Genomic DNA, 19223 nt, shown 5'->3' with positions numbered 1-19223 from the left:
TGGTCAAAACTTTGTACAGTATCTCACTTTTCATACACCACTGTTGGTCACATATTTAGTTTATTTATATGCCTAACTCCACTTAACAGTTTTATGAGAAAATGATATATGCTGTACCTTTTTCATGTTCTGTTGCACATTTTAGTGCACTTATTGGTACATTATAAGCATTCATGATATTTAATAATAATAAGACAAAAATAATTCCATAAGGAAAACTAAATTTGTACCTTAGTAGGAGGGCTGAAATATCCTTGGAGTGAATCTCTTCTGGATCCACTTTAGCAAAACTTAAAAATATACATTAAGGTGATCGAACTAATCTGAAAGTAACTTAACTGCATACCAACACCAACTTTATACTCTGTAAAGAAACACAGCAGAGGCCGGGCGCGGTGGCTCAAGCCTGTAATCCCAGCACTTTGGGAGGCCGAGACGGGCGGATCACTAGGTCAGGAGATCGAGACCATCCTGGCTAACACGGTGAAACCCCGTCTCTACTAAAAAATACAAAAAACTAGCCGGGCGAGGTGGCGGGCGCCTGTAGTCCCAGCTACTCAGGAGGCTGAGACAGGAGAATGGCCCGAACCCGGGAGGCGGAGCTTGCAGTGAGCTGAGATCCGGCCACTGCACTCCAGCCTGGGCGACAGAGCGAGACTCCGTCTCAAAAAAAAAAAAAAAAAAAAAAAGAAACACAGAAGAATCGAGACACTCAACAATTTCACTTGATCCAATCAAAAAATACTAAACATTCTTAGAAGCAAGGGTATGTTATTCATAACAAAGAGAAAAATCAATCAGTATAAACAGACATAAAGATCTTGTAGCTGGGCACAGGTGATCATGCCTGTAATCCCAGCACTTTGGGAGGCCAAGGCAGGTGGAGTATTTGAGGTCAAGAATTCAAGAACCGCCTGGCCAACATGGTGAAACCTCGTCTCTACTAAAAATACAAAAATTAGCCTGGCATGGTGGTAGGCACCTGTAATCTCAATTACTCCAGTGGCTGAGGCAGAAGAGCTTGAACCCAGGAGGCAGAGGTTGCAGTGAGCCGAGACTGTGTCACTGCACTCCAGTGTGGGCAACAGAGTGATACTGTCTCAAAAAATAAATAAGTAAATAAAAAGATCCAGTAATAACTACATTTTCTAGCTTCTGTATTTGATGCTTTGACCTCTTGAGGCCTTGCTGAGTCTGAGGGACTGCCCCTCCCAGAGTTGGCCAATTCCTAGGGTAGTACAGTGGTACAGAGTAGTACAGTACTCTCTGTAAGCATGCCTTTCATATGCAAAATAACCAATCCACAGGCAATACTCCAACTGTCTTTTTAACCAGGTATTCACAGGTCTCTGTCATTTAGGGCCACTGTTCCTCTGCCTTAACCACTCCAGGTCAAGTACCAGGCAACTAGGGATAACTGATGTTTTGTAGCACTGTGGAATTATTCAAGCTAGCCAATTTTAAATCTGTTTATACAGCCTCTTCCATTCCTTCCCATGAAAACCACAATAAAAGTTATTGCCCACATTTTCCCCTTGCTCCTTCTGCCTCCAGACAAATCCTGGCTTCACCTCCTCTTGGGATCTCTGAGTATAATAATCTACCTTTTCAATTCCAATTGTCTCCTCATCTGTTGGTCTTGAAATATCTGAATAATACAAAAAGCTACATTTAAAAGCAATGTCAGAGACAATGTAATTAGCAGTCAAGCATGTCAAAACAGCTTTTATAACTTATATTTAAGAACTCCAGTAAAGGAGAACAAACATAACAAGAAGAAGAGAGGAGAGGAGAAAAGAAGAGCAGAGATTTTAAGAAATGGAAATACTAGTAGAATATATCTGAACTGATATACAGAGAAAAGCCTAATAAAATGTCATTGAGTCTCAGTGACTTCTGGAACATTAATAAGGTCTAACATCTGTGTAACAACAGTCCCTGAAAGGATCAGGAACCAGAAAAAATATATAAAGAAATATTGGCCAAAACTTTTCTAATTTGATGAAAACTACCAACCCACACTTGCAAGAATCTCAACAAACACCAAGCAGAGTAAACATACCTGCACACAGAAAAAAGAAATAAGATACAGTTATGCAAATCTGAAGACATTTTTCTGTGTACATGCATGTTTATCCTGCACACAGAAAAAATAAATAAGGAGGAAAGAAAAGAAGAGAGGAAGAGACCTCCAAGTTTTGTTTTCAAATTACTAAAAACAATGACAAAGAATAAATGTTAACATTAGCCAGAGGAACAAGGACACATTATCTTCAGATGAACGAACATGAAAATATTTGCATACTTTTCAGCAGACAGTACTGAAGACTATGAGTAACATCTTTAACATCCAGAAAGTAAAAGACTGACAATGCAGAATTTTATATTCAGTCTTCCATACTGATAAAAGTCAGGCCCCCTAACATTTCCCTGAAAGTTAAAAGGCAAGGGATTATGGTAAATGAGGGTCTCATAAATATACAGTGGAGGAAGAGTAGAAAATAAATTTGAGAGCAAATAGCCTACTCGCTTTCAGACAATGTTTTATGTAATATTTCCCAAGTCTTTCATATCATTATGATAATTTGCACAGCAAGTAGATAGAGCTGTTTTAATATATTTTCTAGTCTTTGATTTACTCCAACAACAAATAAGTCAACACATCAACTTTGCAACAGTACTTAAATAGCCAAATTTATCACCGTTTTGCATGCCATCAGTTTTTGAAACTAGCTGGGAAATAAAACAACACGAAATCAATAAAGTCATTGGGTAAATTTTTAGTGACTCAAATCAAAGTTACCTTGACCAGATATCAAATTATTAGCAATAAATAGAGCAGACACATTTAAAAGTTATTATCCATTTTGACTCAAATTTTAAATAAAGCCTGTCTATTATCTATATTAGATAGCTTTAGCACCAGAACAACAGGTTTATGATGAAATGCTCAATATCACTCATCACCAGACAAATGCACAACTGATGGCTATTACCAAAAAGAAAATAGGTAAGTGTTGGCCAGGATGTGCAAAAAAGGAAACTCTGATATGCCTTTGGTGAAAATGTAAATTGTTACAACCATTATGGAAAACAGTATGGAGCTTCCCTCCAAAATTAAAAACGAAACTGCCACAATATCCAGCAGCCTTACTTCTGAGTACGTATCCAAAGAAAATGAAATCAGTATCTCAAAGAGATACCTACATTTCATGCTCATTGCAGCATTATTCACAAGAGTCATGATATGGAATTGACCTAAGTATTCATTAATGGTTGCGAAACAAAGCTTGATTATCTACCTATCTGCAATAGAATATTACTCAGCCTTCAGAAATAAGGAAGTTCTGTCATGTGCAACATGGATGAAGCTGGAGGACATTATGCTAAGTAAATATATCAGACACAGAAAGACAAATATTCCATAATCTCACATATATGTGAAATCTTAAAAAGTTGTTATTAGGCCCTGGGTGAGGGGGAGATGGAGAGATGTTGGCCAAAGAGTACAAAGTTTGTTAGACAGGATAAATAAGTTCTGGAAATCTAATGTGCAGCATGGTGATTGTTAAAAAAGTACTGTATTTTATACTTGAAATTTTCTAAGAGAGTAGATCTGAAATTCCTCATTTGAAAAATAACTGGGGGAGATGATGAATATGGTTCTTTGATTGATTGCGCTAATCATTTTATAATATATGTATATCAATCATGCTGCATACCATGAATATATACCATTTTTATTTTACATTAAGCTGGGGGAACAAAAACTTTATTGACAAAAGAAGAGAGAGAGAGAGAGATTCGGTGCCAGACAACTTGACAGAGCCCTCTAACTGCCACTGTAAAATAGTTATATCAGTTTCCCCACCTTTAAATCAGTATTCTCTCTAATTTATGTGATTGTAAGAACTAAATGAAATAATGTTTTAAAATATTAGCATAGTTTTTGTATGATTGTGTAGGATGAATGCCTGGCAGATTACATTTTACTGAAAGCCACGAGCTGTAGACTACATCTTGTGTCTAAAGGGAACTTTGTGTAAAGACTATTTACTCAAGGGGCATTGGTTTTACCAACCACTCCTGTATAGAACTGCATGGAGTATAAGAGTTAAGAAGAAATAAGAGTATAATATGTACAGACAAATAGGAGAAAGAGAAATGATAACAGACTTCACTTTGGATTTCCGGTCATCTAAAAGAAAAGTGATGCACTCTTTACACTTATAAACTGTGACAAAAATGAACCAGAATTGTAAGGAAGGAATCTCAACTTCAGTTTATTTGTACAAACTCTCTTTCAGCTAAATACAGAGGTATTAAATACTTCTTGACTTTTCCAATTCTATTTTAGAGAGGGAAAGAGGAGACATTAGAATGATTATATCAGTGTATATAATTTTCATCAATAGGGAGTAACTGATTGATTCCTGGACAGAATATGATTGTGGGGACTTAGAGAGAAAAAGCCTATGCCACCGTATTGTTTGTAATAACAAGAAACTAGAAGGAAGAAATGACCCAAAATAATTTGCCATCTTTGGGAAGACTAGTTGTAAAATATTCAGAATAAAAAAGAAAAACCAATTTCATAGCATGAAATTCTGAAAGATAAGATGGTCCAACATATGTAACAAACTTGCACGTTATCCACATGTACCCTAGAACTTAAAGTATAATTAAAAAAAAAAAAGAATACATTTAAAATAATATAATCCTAACTGGAATTACAGGCACTGTCAGTCCCAAATTAAGGGGAAATAGTTTTTTTTAAATGGTGTCTCTACAATGAAGTTATAGAAACAAAGTAAAAGGGTGGTTAAGAGTTTCGGCTTTGGAACCCAGCTGCCTGAGTTTGAATCCCACCTCCTTTCTAAATTTAGCCACTGGGTGATACTGCCAAGTTACTCAACTTCTTGGTGCCTCAATTTTTTCATCTAAAATGTAGGGAGCATAATCTTATCCACAGTTTCTTCTCCACATTTTAGGGTTTTATGAGAGTTAAATTAATACATTTAAAGAACTTACCAAACTTACTAAAGTTTGGAATACAACAAGAAAATAAATTCTAGGAATTACTTAAAGGGAAATGTGTAGAATATGGGTAGCAAAGGCTAATACAAACTACTCTACATACACTAAGATCATCAAAAAGGGGTAAATATTTCCCATTGAGCAGAGTCACACAAAGAATATTTTTTATCATTGTGTATAGTTATGCAATACGGATGGATATAATGTAATTTTTCTTGTGAATCATCTGATAAGAATGATCTGCAGATAGAAAGGAATAGAAATGAACATCATTTAAACTCAAGATTCATGAGCAATGGATAAGCAAACACCTAGGTTGCCTTAAGCAAGTGTTAAGTTGCATGCTTAGAATAAATAGTACATGATTTGATTCAGGTATTTGTGAAAATGTGGATATTGAAAAGGTTCTGGAAAATTAGAGGAAAGCAAATATATTCCAGCATTCCAAAAGGGAAAAAGAAGTGAATTCCACAAATATAGACCAATGATAGCAGTAGTAACAGTAGTAATAGTAAATACCATGTATTTATTACAGGCTAGCCAAAATATGTGTTAAAATGGTCAGAGTTACCAGAAACCATCAGAAAGGAAAGTCCAAACCGTTCTCTTGCTTTTTAATGATTCTGCTCACAAGGGGAATGTCAAAGCAAAGCCGAAGAGAGAAGAGAGTGATGAACCCTGTAAGCAGAAACACGCTACAAAGAGTCCAGCGGTTTTTTGATCAATTTTAAATCTTAGTCAAAGTTAGCAAGAGAAAAGGCAAAGAGGAAAGACAAACTTTTCAAGAAAGAACTCCGAACTTCCAAGAAACAGATTTGAATACCTAACTTATTCAAGAGAATCATTAAGAAAAAAAAAAAGAACAAGTAGAATGTTTACTTTCACCCTTTTCAGCTTATTTCCCTAACATGCATATTAATATGCTCATAAAAAGACCAAAAATATTTTTCTAAAAATGTAATTTACAAAATCACATTGAAGATAATTTTTAAAACCATATGATGCTTGTAATAAAACAAGAATTACAGCTGTTTCCTAAGATTAATTATATAATTGCACAATCCAATATTATGCAATTTTCTATCCTCCATTCTACCAGTTCCCATAAATCTGCAGGTATTACAAAGCACGTGCTTTTTAATTTTTTCTCTGACTCTATTTTTTTTTTTTTTTTTTTTGAGACGGAGTCTTGCTCTGTTGCTCTGTTGCCCCGGCTGGAGTACAGTGGTGTGATCTTGGTTCACTGCAACCTCCACCTCCCAGGTTCAAGCAGTTCTCCTGTCTCAGCTTCCCGAGTAGCTGGGACTACAGATGCAAGCCATCATGCCCGGCTAATTTTTGTATTTTTCGTAGAGACAAGATTTTACCACATTGGTCAGGCTAGTCTCAAACTCTCGACCTCAGGTGATCCACTTGCCTAAGCCTCCCAAAGTGCTGGGATCATAGGCACGAGCCACTGCGCACAGCCCTCTGACTCTATCTTAAAAAGACAGTTGATCTTCCCAGTTAGGTTAGCAGCAGAAGGAAAAAATAGGTCATAAGTCTACAAATCTAATACAAAACATCACTATTCTTAAACCTAACATGGAGCATATTATCTGCTCCAGTACATATAGGGCAAAGATTTCCTTGGGTGATTTTACTGAAAGAGTGTACCTGAAAACTTCAAAATACAAATTTGCAGGCACCAAACCAGACTTACCAATTCAGAGTTTCTTATAGTAGTGCCCAACAAGTCCTGTAGATAATTCTTATACATGCTAAAGATTGAAGATCACCATCATATACTATCCCATAGAGCTACATGAACTTGAAAAGATGAAATAAAAACAAAAACAAAGGAAATGTCAATAGAAACTATTATCTCTTATTTTGACTTTCACTAACGATGTCTAACCAGGTCTTCAAGCTCCCTCTTATTAAAGATGATTCACCAGACTGCCTGTGTTTTAGTAGCTCTGGGGGAAACTCTTGGGTATAAAGAAATTTCTAATTAGCTAAAAATTATTTTTCAGTGAACTGGTATTTGCTTGGTAGATTGCAGTGATGATCAGGATAACAACAATTTGTTGGGTTGTTTTTTGTCATTGTTATATGAACTACTGAAAAACCTCATTTAAAACATATCCATGGTCTTCCTGGAGCCTTATCCATTAGGCTAAAGCAATTCACCCAGGTGTCCTGTTTGTTTGCCTATTGTTTATGGCTCCTTTTGAGTGACAAAGTTGAGTGATTGTGGCAGAGACCATAAGGTCCACAAAGCCAAATATGTTTATCTGGCTCTGCAGAGAATAAGTTCGCTGATTGCATTAAATCCGACATATCCAAGAACAAACTGTCTAATTATAATTTTATATTTTTCCTCTAAGGAGAAAATCAAAAGTGCATTCCTAGCCTGGAGTAAATTAGTACAAGAGTTAAACTCCAGCAGAATGAGATTTAATTCCCAATATAAGATTCCAGCTATTTATAACAAACCAGGTAGATTCTATTGACCTTTTCTTGTGCTATTTTAAAGACATGAGTAATTTAGGCACTGCTGGGTGGTGGTCAGAGAGTGCTTGTTCCTAAGAGGACTGTTATTGTTTTGACAAAAAGTAGATGTTTCCCTCTAAGGAAATTATCATACATATTTAAAACCCAGTTTTCACCAATATCAAGCTGTGTTTACCCTACTATCAAAGAAAACACTGAACTTACAAACAAGCATGATAGATTTGATAGATATCAAGTTTCACATTCTCCTAAGATTTGACAAATATGAAAACAAAACATTTTTCCCAAAAAAGTCAAAACCCACAAAAATGGAAAGAACAGAAGAGGATAAGACGATGACAAAATCTGAGAAATGTGAAGGCTCTTGGACAAACGCTATTGGAATTAGCAGACAATAGAAAGAAGACACCTGATCTGGGGTGTCCCCCAGCAAGCCCAGCTCCAATAAACCTGAGAAAATAAAGCCACAGGCAAATAGAGGAGCTGGTGAGGTAGCAATCAGCTGGAATTTTGTTTGCATTTGTTTACCATTTGGGGAGCACGTTATTTATTATTTATCTGATATATATAATTCCTAGAAGTCTGAGTCACATCTATTACATCAACAAATATTTTTATAATTGTAGAAGACTTATTAACCCACATTAACGATACTTATTTCTAGAGCTAATCCTTTATAACTTTTACAGATGATAAAATATTTGTAACCTCAAACTAGAAACATCACATCCACTTGAATTTATTCTATATGGTGTGATCATTCAAATATGTTACATATTTCTTAAAGTCCACAACTTCACATTGCCTTTTAAAATTTCATACGTAGCAAACTGATTTTGCAAAGGGAAAGTTAATTTTACCAGCCAGAGAGTACCAGGGAACTACTTCTAGTTTAGGGGACATGCTGAGAAAAACAGACCCTTTAATTGTGGATCTTTGCTCCCCGTGTGCACCGAATGAGCCTTAAGACATCTTTACTTATCTGATCTGTTTTGTTTGATGACATCAAATATACTTAGTTGCTTTGAGAGCATCTCAGTTTTCTTTGCTTCCTCATTCTTTTTTCTTCTGTGTCTAATCTGTACCTCTTTTAAGATTCAATAATTTCTAGTCATTTTAATAAATATTTGAATAAAAATCTTGACTTAATATTAAAACATTTTGTTAAATAATTTTTTGATTAAAATATGTGATTAAAGGACCTCAGATTTTATTTCTCATTAGTAGAGAAAAAGAGAGATCAGGAATAATATATGTTTCAGTAAGAGTCTTCCCCTTTCCCAAATTAATGACCACACAAGTGTGTAAATTAAACAGTTAAAAGAAAATCTTGCTGTTCACATAACTTCATACTGTCTATTCAGATCATATGGTGATATCATAAAGCAGCCAATTTCTCACTGGTTGAGTGATAAAATAAACATATATAACAAATATAAACCAATAACTTGATAAAGCTTCAAAAGTTTGCACAGTGCATGAACAGCTCCTTTAATAGAGGCATTTTTTGCATTAACTTCATAATATTTTTAAAGGTATAACTTTATAATTTGTGTGTAGATTTGGAAAACTAACTAAATGAGTAAAAGCCAACTAAAATGTAATAGGGACTTATTGTACTAAAAGTGGATCCAATACATTAGTGAAAAAGAATGTACGTTTGATCTGTCAAAATTAACAAAAGAAAGAAAAGTGTTTAATGGACAAGAATGCTAGGCTTCTTGAGGGACGCTGCATTTAAACATGCTTTAGCAATCTTAAAACATATCAATGAAATGAGCAGTGTTTTAATTAGGATAACACTAGCTGCAGTAATAAATCAAACTCAAGAAACCATTGGCTTAATGTAGTAGAAATGGATTACTTTGTCACATAGTAGACCAATGTGTGTGTCCCTGGAGTTGTAGACATCTGCTTTAGCCTCTCCTTAGGGAACCAACTGAATTCTATTTTGCATTTTTAATTGTTTACTTTCTAGGTTGTCTATGCATTAAAATCAGGTGATGAGACAAGAAAGAAAATGTGAAAATGGCACACTTTCACGTTAAAAGTGACTTACTCTGCTCACGTTTCATTGGTAAGAACTAGTCACATTGTCCCACAAAAATGCAAAGGAGCCTGGGCAAAAAACAAAAACAAAAACAAATACAAACAAAAAAGAAACCCTAGCTAGGAAGCTGCTTCCTACCAACAACTCAGTACCAAGAATCAAAAACTATAGGCTTGGGTCAGATCCAGCCTCCTGCCTATTTTTATACGACCTGCCAGCCAAGAATGTGTTTTACAGTTTTAAATGGTTGTTATTAAAGTGCCTACATAATGTCCCCTATTTTACCTCTTGGTCTGCAAAGTGTCAAATATTTACTTTTTGGAACTTGACCGAAAAATTTGCTGACCCTTTCCTACGCAAAGGGAAAAGAAACTGACTTGAGAGGCAGATTACTGCAATATTCAGCCCTTGTAGCCTCTCAGTGCCTGTGTGTGGACTCCCTCCCACACACAGAACTCTTACACTTCTCTCTAGGGAACTACGTTAAGTGTTATCCCATTACAGCATCCAGCTCAGAGTCTAAGATCTCTGTCCTCCAATCCAGATAGCGTTCTTGATAAACTAGAAAATAATAAATTATGTTATCACCCACTTCTATGCATTTGCTCATAGTCAATATAAAACAATAGAGCAAGGATAGGCGCCACAAACATCATCATCCATGACAAGGAAAATAGGAGATTCAGTAGCATCATACACAGAAATCATGGAAAACCACAAGAAGGTGCAAATGTCCTAGCACTGGGAGTACTTGAGTAGATCCTAATTCTACTTCTAGGAGAAACATCCTTGTTCATTGTTCTCCGTAGCCCTTAACTCTGCCTTCTGGAAATTTCTTCCTTAAATGTTATTCTCCATGCCACATCTGAAGTAGACATTAGGAAGTAATGCCCTCTTAGCAGGCTTCTCAGATTTCCATGCTCACTTGTTTCTTCTGAAATTTTGGGAGTGGACCCAAGTGTTATTTAAAGATTTTAATGCTCAGAGTATTGAGCTTATGGCTTCTGTGTAATATAGCTCCCTTCAAAATCCTCATGGACCGTGAATTGTGGATGCCAGATAAAACAGAGTGCCCACAGTTAAATTTCAATTTCAGATAAACCACAAATAATGTTTTAGCATGAGTTTGCCCCACATATTGTATACTGTATTTGCTACAGAATAGATGAAAAGGGACATACCTATGCTAAAACATTATCTGTTGTTTATCTGAAATCCACATTTAACCAAGTTTCCTATATTTGTATTTACTAAATCTAGTTGCCCTACCACGAATTCTTTGCATCCATGTATCAAGAATAATACCCTAAGTTCTTTCTAGGTACTGTCCTCAAACCCAGTCTTCTCCTTGGTTTCACTGCAGTAGCTCTCCGTTTCAAGATCATGGTGACTACACTGCTATATAACCATCAGATGGATGAGAAAATCCACATTTTATACCACCTTTGACACAGTGCTGAGTCTTAATGGGCCTTTGAGACTGAAAGCTTTTTAGGCCTTAGGTCTTCTCATGTTGGCAATGGAAGCTTTTCCAATCCCGAGAGGCCCTGATTCCTGCACTGTTTTATTCTCATCTCCGTAAGCTCTCAGTCACACCAATGCTTGCCTGAGCTCATCTCTTTCCTTGTAACAACTTGCTCAACTCAGCAAATGACAACCAACATAAGCTATTAATACCTGACTTTTTCCAAACTTTTCCCCCTACAGGCTTAGTAAACAAGTAGTCAGTCTTTCAATGTATTACAGGCCAAATTTTACCAAACGTTTTGCCATAAAAAATGTGGTTGTGGCCGGATGCGGTGGCTTATGCCTGTAATCCCAGCACTTTGGAAGGCCAAGGAGGGTGGATCACCTAAGGTCAGGAGTTTAAGACCAACCTCGCCAACGTGGTAGAGCCCCAACTCTACTAAAAATACAAAAATCAGCCAGGTGTTGCGGCGGGCGCCCGTCGTCCCAGCTGCTTGGGGGTTGAGGCAGGAGAATCGCTTGAACCCTGAGGCAGAGGTTGCAATGAGTCAAGATCTCCCCACTGCACTCCAGCCTGGGCGACAAAGGGAGACTCCATCTCAAGAAAAAAGAAAAAAAAAAGTGGTTCTTTGTGCAACATGCTTCTTCTTTGGTTGCTGCCTGACTGCTAAGCCACTGCCATATATTTTAGGTTTTTATTTTAGCAGCACATGCTGCATATAAGCATGTCTATACCGCTTAGGGTAATGTTATCTGCTCTACAAATGAGACATAGCGTCTCAGTGGTTAAACACAGGAGAGGTTATTTCGCATTTACGTAACAGTCCCTTAGAGATGCCTCATCAAGGAGGTTACATGGGGTGAGGAATGCTTCTGTTCTGTTCATTCTCTTAGGGATTCAGGAGGCTTCAGAATCTTCAGTACCGGATTGCCCTGGGCATTCACATCCAGGAGGCAGAAAGGAAAAGAGAATGAAGAAGGCACATGTGCGCCTTCCGTGCTTGGCCAAAAAAAAAAAAAAAAAAAAGCCACTTGCCAATCATTCCCTGTCATTCTCTGATAAGGAGAGATGATCAAGTGGTCCACTTACATGCAACGGGGCTGGGAGGGACATCTGAATTACATTGCTCTAGAAGTTGAAATATGAACTTTTGATGGACTTTGGGGGGGTCTATGCTACAAAGGATAAATAAATCATCTTCTCTCAATACAGATAGTTCTATGCAAAAACAGAAATATTTTTTGAACATCTGTTATTTTCAAGGTACAGCTATCAATGCTAAAAAATCAAAGGTAAACGAAACCCATGTCCATGCCAAAAAAATTGTTGTGTGATGTATTAGTTTCCTAGGGTGACGATAAAAAAAATGCCACAGAGTGGGGAACTTGAGCCACAAATACTTATTTTCTGACATTTCTGGTGGCTAGAAGCTCAAGATCGAGGTGACAACAGGGTTGGTTTCTTTTAAAAGCCAAGAGAGAAGGATCTGTTCCAAGCCTCTCTTCTTGTTTTGCAGATGACCTTCTTCTCCTGTGTCTCCTCACATGCCATTCCTTCTGTGTGCGTCTGTGCCCTAATCTCCTCTTCTTATAAATGCACTCTAGGCTTAAGGCCCAACTCAACAGTTTTACTCAATCCCTTCTGTAAAGATCTTATATCCAAATATAGTCACATTCTGACCCACTGGAGTTTAGGACTTCAACATATGAACCTGGGGGGAACACAATTCAATATATAACACATCTTAGAAAATAGTTTTCTTATTCCTTTTCTTCTATGGAAAAATTTATACAAATTATTCCTCCAGTTTTATTTTAAAATTATTTTTTGATACATTGTGAAAACAGTTCTTTTTTCTTTTTCTTTTTCTTTTTTTTGAGATGGAATCTCATGCTGTCACCTGGGCTGAAGTGCAGTGGCACACTCTCGGCTCACTGCAACCTCCGCCTCCCAGGTTCAAGCAATTCTCCTGCCTCAGCCTCCTGAGTAGCTGGGACTACAGGAGCATGTCACCATGCCCAGCTATTTTTTGTATTTTTAGTAGAGACAGAGTTTCAATGTTGGCCAGGATGGTCTCAATCTCTTGACCTCGTGATCCGCCCACCTCAGCCTCCCAAAGTGCTGGGATTACAGGCGTGAGCCACCGCACCCAGCTGAAAACAATTCTTAAGAATAGTCTCCCTAGATCAGAATGATTGAGTTATAATTAACTCAGAAAGGCATAATCAACTATAAAGTTATTGTTTACATACCTTTAGGGTAAAAAATACTACTAAAAGATTGCAAACATGTAAAAATTCTCCAGAAACAATCTTTCACTTGTCCACATAGAAAAAAATAAACCTCAGTAATATTAGGTTAGTGCAAAAATAATTGTGATTTTTGTCATTTTAAAAGTAATGGCAAAAATCACAACCACTTTTGCACCAACGTATTTATTAAAATTACTCTTTAATAATTGGGATTATTAAATGGGATTGATTTAGTCTTTTTTTTAGTTGGTGCTATATGTAAAGAGTAGACATTCTAAGATTTTATCAGGGGTGATAAGAGATCCCGATGTGTACAATCCCTCTCATGTTAAACATTTCAGATGTTGAAGAGCCTGAGAAACTCCAGGTTGTGTAACTTTCTCTGCGGTCTTGAGTTCTAGGATGTGTTTAAAATGCAGTCATTGTAATAATATCATGAAAATCACTTTTTAAAATTAGAATGGATTACAAAGTTCAGACAACCAATATGTAAGCAATTTGAAAGCAGAGAAATGAGACTGAGAATCCATGACTACACTTAAATTTGCTTTGGAAATAATGTACTTTAATAGCAGTTAATCCTCAAGTCTTTCCAGAAGAGCGATAAGGAGTATTCATGCCACGTGGGAAGAAACATCGGGCGAGAAATGTAAAAGAAAACTCCATGGTCTAAAATTTAAATTTAAAACAACGCTGCTGGCTTTCTTGCACAGATGGGCTGTGATTGTCCCACAGTAATTAGGTTATGCATTTTGAGTTATTTTTCCAGTTATATTAATGAGTCTGTCCATTCCCCACCACCTGTTTTCCTTTTACGTCCTTGGTCATACTTGTCCACATTTCTGACATGACCCTTAGGTGCAGGTGATAGATCTGGGGCCATAAAATAGTTTTCCTGTGACTGAAGCAACTCTGTCTATTACATAGGGAGGAAACCCACAATGTTGGTCCATGTAAAATAATCTTTAGGGCAAAAGGCTGTTTAACTCAATATTTATAACCCACAAAAACAAATGAACACAACAACAGAGTAAATAGCTGATAGGGTCCCATTTATACGGTAAAGCATTTATTCCAAAAATCTTTAAGAAAATCCTGCCTTAAAAGTTCATTGTTCTAACCTATGCATGTAAGGGAACGAGATGGGTTTTTTTGTTTTTTTTTTTTTCTCTGAGCTAATAGGAAACTGACCCAGAAGTGAACTATAGCAAGGAGTGTGATTTGACACTTAGAAGCTTTTCTGATCATTCAGCCAGAATCCATCTTTTCATTGCCAGATTTTAAAAATAAGGCTTATAAGAGTTACACAGGTGCTGCTGGTGAGCTATTTATAGCTGCCAAGTCAAATGAGTCTCCTCTGGCATCCATTAGGTTCAAGTTTATGATACCTCGACTCAGTTATAAAAATATATCCTCCCATTAGCAGGAATGCCATGCAAAATGTGCAACACAGAACTAGATGGAGCTTAATCCTCCAGAGTTTGCCAGTTAACCTTGCACCTTCCCAGATTTGGTAACAATAATATTGTCCAAGGATCCACAGATGGATTTATTTTTATTAAAATATTCTAAATAAGGGTTTCTACACCTTAGCACTATTGATACTTAAAATCAAGTAATTCTTTATTACGACGCTGCCACTTGTGCATTATAGGATGTTTACAGCATCTTTTTTTTTTTTTTTTTTTTTTTTGAGATAAAGTCTCACTCTGTTGCCCAGGCTAGAGTGCAGTGGTGTGATCTCGGCGGCTCACTACAACCTCCGCCTCCTGGGTTCAAGCTATTCTCCTGCCTGAGGTTCCAGAGTAGCTAGGATTACAGGCATACGCCTCTATGCCAGGCTAATTTTTGTATTTTAGTAGAGACAGGTTTTCACCATGTTGGCCAGGCTGGTCTCAAACTCCTGACTTCAAGTGATCTACCTGCCTTGGCCTCCCCAAATGCTGGGATTACAGGCATGATCCACCGCGTTCAGCCGATTATAGCATCTTTGGGCTCTATGAAATAGATACCAGGAGCATACACCAGCTATGACAATCAAAAACAACTCAGACATTGTCAAAAATCCCACGGGCAGGGAGGTGGGGTGACTGATTCTAAACCACATGTCTATGATAGGCATGCTACACAGGACTGCCTACAAAATGCCCAGGGCTCAATGCAAAATAAGCATGTAGGCTCCTTGTTTAAAAAATATTAAAAATTTCAAAGAAGGCTCAAACCAAGCACCAGCTCCTTCTAAACACAAGGTCTTATACTTTTACACAGGTCATAATCTCAGGAAGTTGGCCCTGAGGCTACATTTTTCCAACCCATTGCTCAAAAATCATAATGCTAATAATACACAAGTGTATAGTTTATAACCTCTATTGGCCCAAGCTCACTGCTGTAGACACCTCACATGCTTCTTTCATGTTGTGTATTAGGTAGTTGCTTTCATCACCCTGTTAGTTCCAAACCATTTATTCACATTCCATATCCTGTTTGCCATTCTCCCAGGTCCTAACATCTTTACTAACCCTGTCATTTCTGTACTTATGTGGTCATTGGAAAAGACAAGGCCTTCTTACTTAACAGCTGGCTTTCCTTCAACCAGGACTCTGCTGTCAACTCTGTACCCACTACCAAACAATCATAGGCTGTCTTGGACAAATTCTACCCCACTCAGCATACCAAACCCTAGCATCTCCCACAATAGGCCATGTGCATCCCTACATCCCTACCACAGTCCTGCTCTAGGGACTCCAAAATGCCTTCTCCCAATCAGCTTGATAAACACAATTCCATTAATGTGACATGTTTGTTTTGACCAAAATTGCCACTTACAGAGGATTTTTCTAAGGTGGTAGACCTTAGTGTTTGAAATACTACATCAGCATTTTGCAGACGAAGAAACCAAGGTTTTGAAATTTTTTAAAAAATAAAAAACAAAGCCTGTCCAGGATCACACAGTAAAACTTAGGACCTGAAGCCCTGTCTATTTAATACTGAAGCCCTTGACCTTATCCAGGACTTTACCCCCTCCTAATGCTTCTCCAGATCATGGAGTATTATGATGATTCTTTCTCATCACAACCATTAGCTGTGCAAAGCATCTCAAAACCAAAGGGACACTATGATTTTAGTAGCTGACCATTCGAAACAAGAAGAAAATAATGTGTCAGGCAAGTCTGACATTAATGCTCTAATATTTTACCATTTCTCAAAACAGAAGCCGAAAGAAAATCAAAAATGTCAGGACTCGCTGTTTTGAAGATATCAGCTTTCTTTAACACAAAAAGCATTTGCATTTATTTTATAACCAATCAGCATTATTATTTACTTTCCAAGTGTATGTTATCATGATCTAAGCTAGGATTATTCAAATACTATTAATAGTGAAAGATATTTGAGTACTAGAATTATCAGACTGCCTAAGATTATAATTTACCATCTATCTGACTACAATATTATTTTGGCTGCTCATGGTATCATGTGCTGGTGGCTGAAGCAGGAGGATCATGTGATCCCAGGAGGGGGTTACCGTGAACTATGATTGTACCACTATACTCGAGCTTAGGCAACAGAGCAAGATGCTATCTCTAAAAAATAAATAATACACTTTAAAAAAATTTAATAAAAGTGTTATTTTATTTCACATCTCCATTCTCAAATCTAGAACTTCTCTAAGTAATTTTCACTCCAAGCCTTTCTATTGCCAAAGGAGACTGTTTCCATTTGGAAGTATATATAGATCAATGCTGTGCTAAAATTTATGATTCCTCTGCCTATAAGTGAACTGCATTTTAGAAATCATTTCTGCTGAAATAAAGTTCTGTATAGCGAGATCCTGTACCACCAATCATTTGTGCTAAATGCCAACCACTAAATTTAGCCATTGTCAAACAATCCCATGAGAAGAAAAAGGGAAATGTAGAATAATGTAATAATGAGCATCTTTGTGTTTTGTTTAGTTTTTTTCATTTTATTGAATCTGCCATAGCCATCTGTAGGTCACAGGCCCTGCACAGGAAAAACACTACATAGTCCAAGAATGTGTGAGAAAGTAGAACCATTCAATGTCCAGTGTCAGAAGAGTCATTTGTTTTATGCATGTAGCCATTCCAGTATCCTGAGCAGTTGGGAAAATGCTATGGAAAAAAGAGCAATTCTTTTGTCAATTGAAACTGCTAAGTGTGAGAAGAATCTATAACCTTTTGATGAAAAGATGTCGACTCAAAACCTCTCCACTGTAACAAAAAAAGCACAGATGTATGTGTAGAAATTAAAAAATTAAATTTGGGAGATAACTGGCCATGCACTATGTTTTATGAATAAATCATTATAAATAACAAAAAAATGCAGTCGTATACATCATCATTCACATGATTAAGAATCATGAGAAAGAAAAAAGCAAAAAACTAAAGTGGCCAAAGCTATTTCTAACTCTTTTAAATATATAAATAGAGTTTCAATACAGAAGAAAAATTTCAGTCTCACTCTCATGGTAGGGATGTTATTCCATTCACTTTTCCTCTGAATTTTATCTACTTCCATTTTTCAGAAATTGTTGACATTTTTCTCTGAACCTACTTTCTGTTTTGTTATCCCTCTATATCCATGCGGGACTGGTTCCAGGACCCACTGTGTATACTGAAATCCACAGATGATCAAGTACCTTATATAAAATGGTATAGGATTTGCATGTAACCTCTACACATCCTCCTGTACACTTTAAATCATCTCTAGATTACTTATAGTACCTAATACAATGCCTACATATTACTTTATTCATATGGATTCAAAGTAGTATTTGAGGCCATGCATGGTGGCTCACACCGGTAATTTCAGCACTTAGAGAAGCCAAGGTGGGCCGATTGGGTCTCCTGAGATCAGGAGTTCAAGACCAGCCTGCCCAATATGGCGAAACCCTGTCTCTACTAAAAATACAAAAATTAGCCAGGCATGATGGCATATGCCTGTAATCCCAGCTACTCGGGAGGCTGAGGTGGGAGAATCGCTTGATTCCAGGCGGCGGAGAATCACTTGATTCCATAAATATATATATTTATGATATACATAAATATATATATTTATATATAAACATATATATGGAATATATAATATAATATATATTATATTAAAATATATATCTATTTATATATCTATATATATAAATATTTATCTATTTGATACAAAGCAAATCCAAGTTTTGGTTTTTGAAATTTTCTCTCTTCCAAATATTTTCAATCCAGTGTTGGCTGAATCCGCAGATGTGGAACCCATGGATATGAAAGGCTAACTGTAATTGCATTTTAGTTTGCATAACCATTCAAAAAAAGTTTTTAAAAAATAAGATAAAAGGCCTCCCTCTCTTCTTGTTTGTCTCCTTTGTGGCCTCCTCTGTCTTTCTGGAATAAAATCTTCAAGTTCTCCATGGTTCTGACTTTGAGCATCTTCTTTCCTCTCTGTCCACACTCTCCCTGGCCGCATACCTTCTAAATGCCTCGACCACCTCCTGAATGCTGATAATCCCTACATTGATATCTCAGCCTCAGCCTTCCTTCTGAGGTCTAGATCTCTATATTCAAACAGACTGATGGAATCTCCTCCTCAGTGCCCGTGGGCTGCTTAAGCTTAACATGGGACAGAAGCCATCCTCCCGGCCCCCTGCCCACTAGCAGATTATGCACTGTCCCTCGTCACTAGTACAGAGAATGGCATCATCGCCACCCTAGTCACCCAAAAGGAAATATGTTGGTGGTGGAGGGTGATTGTCATCCAAGATTTCTCACTCTCCTGCAAGTCTCCAAACCAATATATTATCCGAGCCACTCAGCCCTCCTTGTGACATATCTCATCTCTCCACCCAGCCTGCCACTCTACCTCCGCCTCTCATCAATCTGGCCCGGATAACTGTGCATTCTATCACCTGTTTACC

The sequence above is a fragment of the Macaca nemestrina genome, chromosome 4 (genome assembly GCF_043159975.1).
Source record: "Macaca nemestrina isolate mMacNem1 chromosome 4, mMacNem.hap1, whole genome shotgun sequence".
Taxonomy (NCBI): Eukaryota; Metazoa; Chordata; class Mammalia; order Primates; family Cercopithecidae; genus Macaca; species Macaca nemestrina.
The sequence above is the reverse complement of the archived record's forward strand: the minus strand, read 5'-3'. Positions refer to the sequence as shown.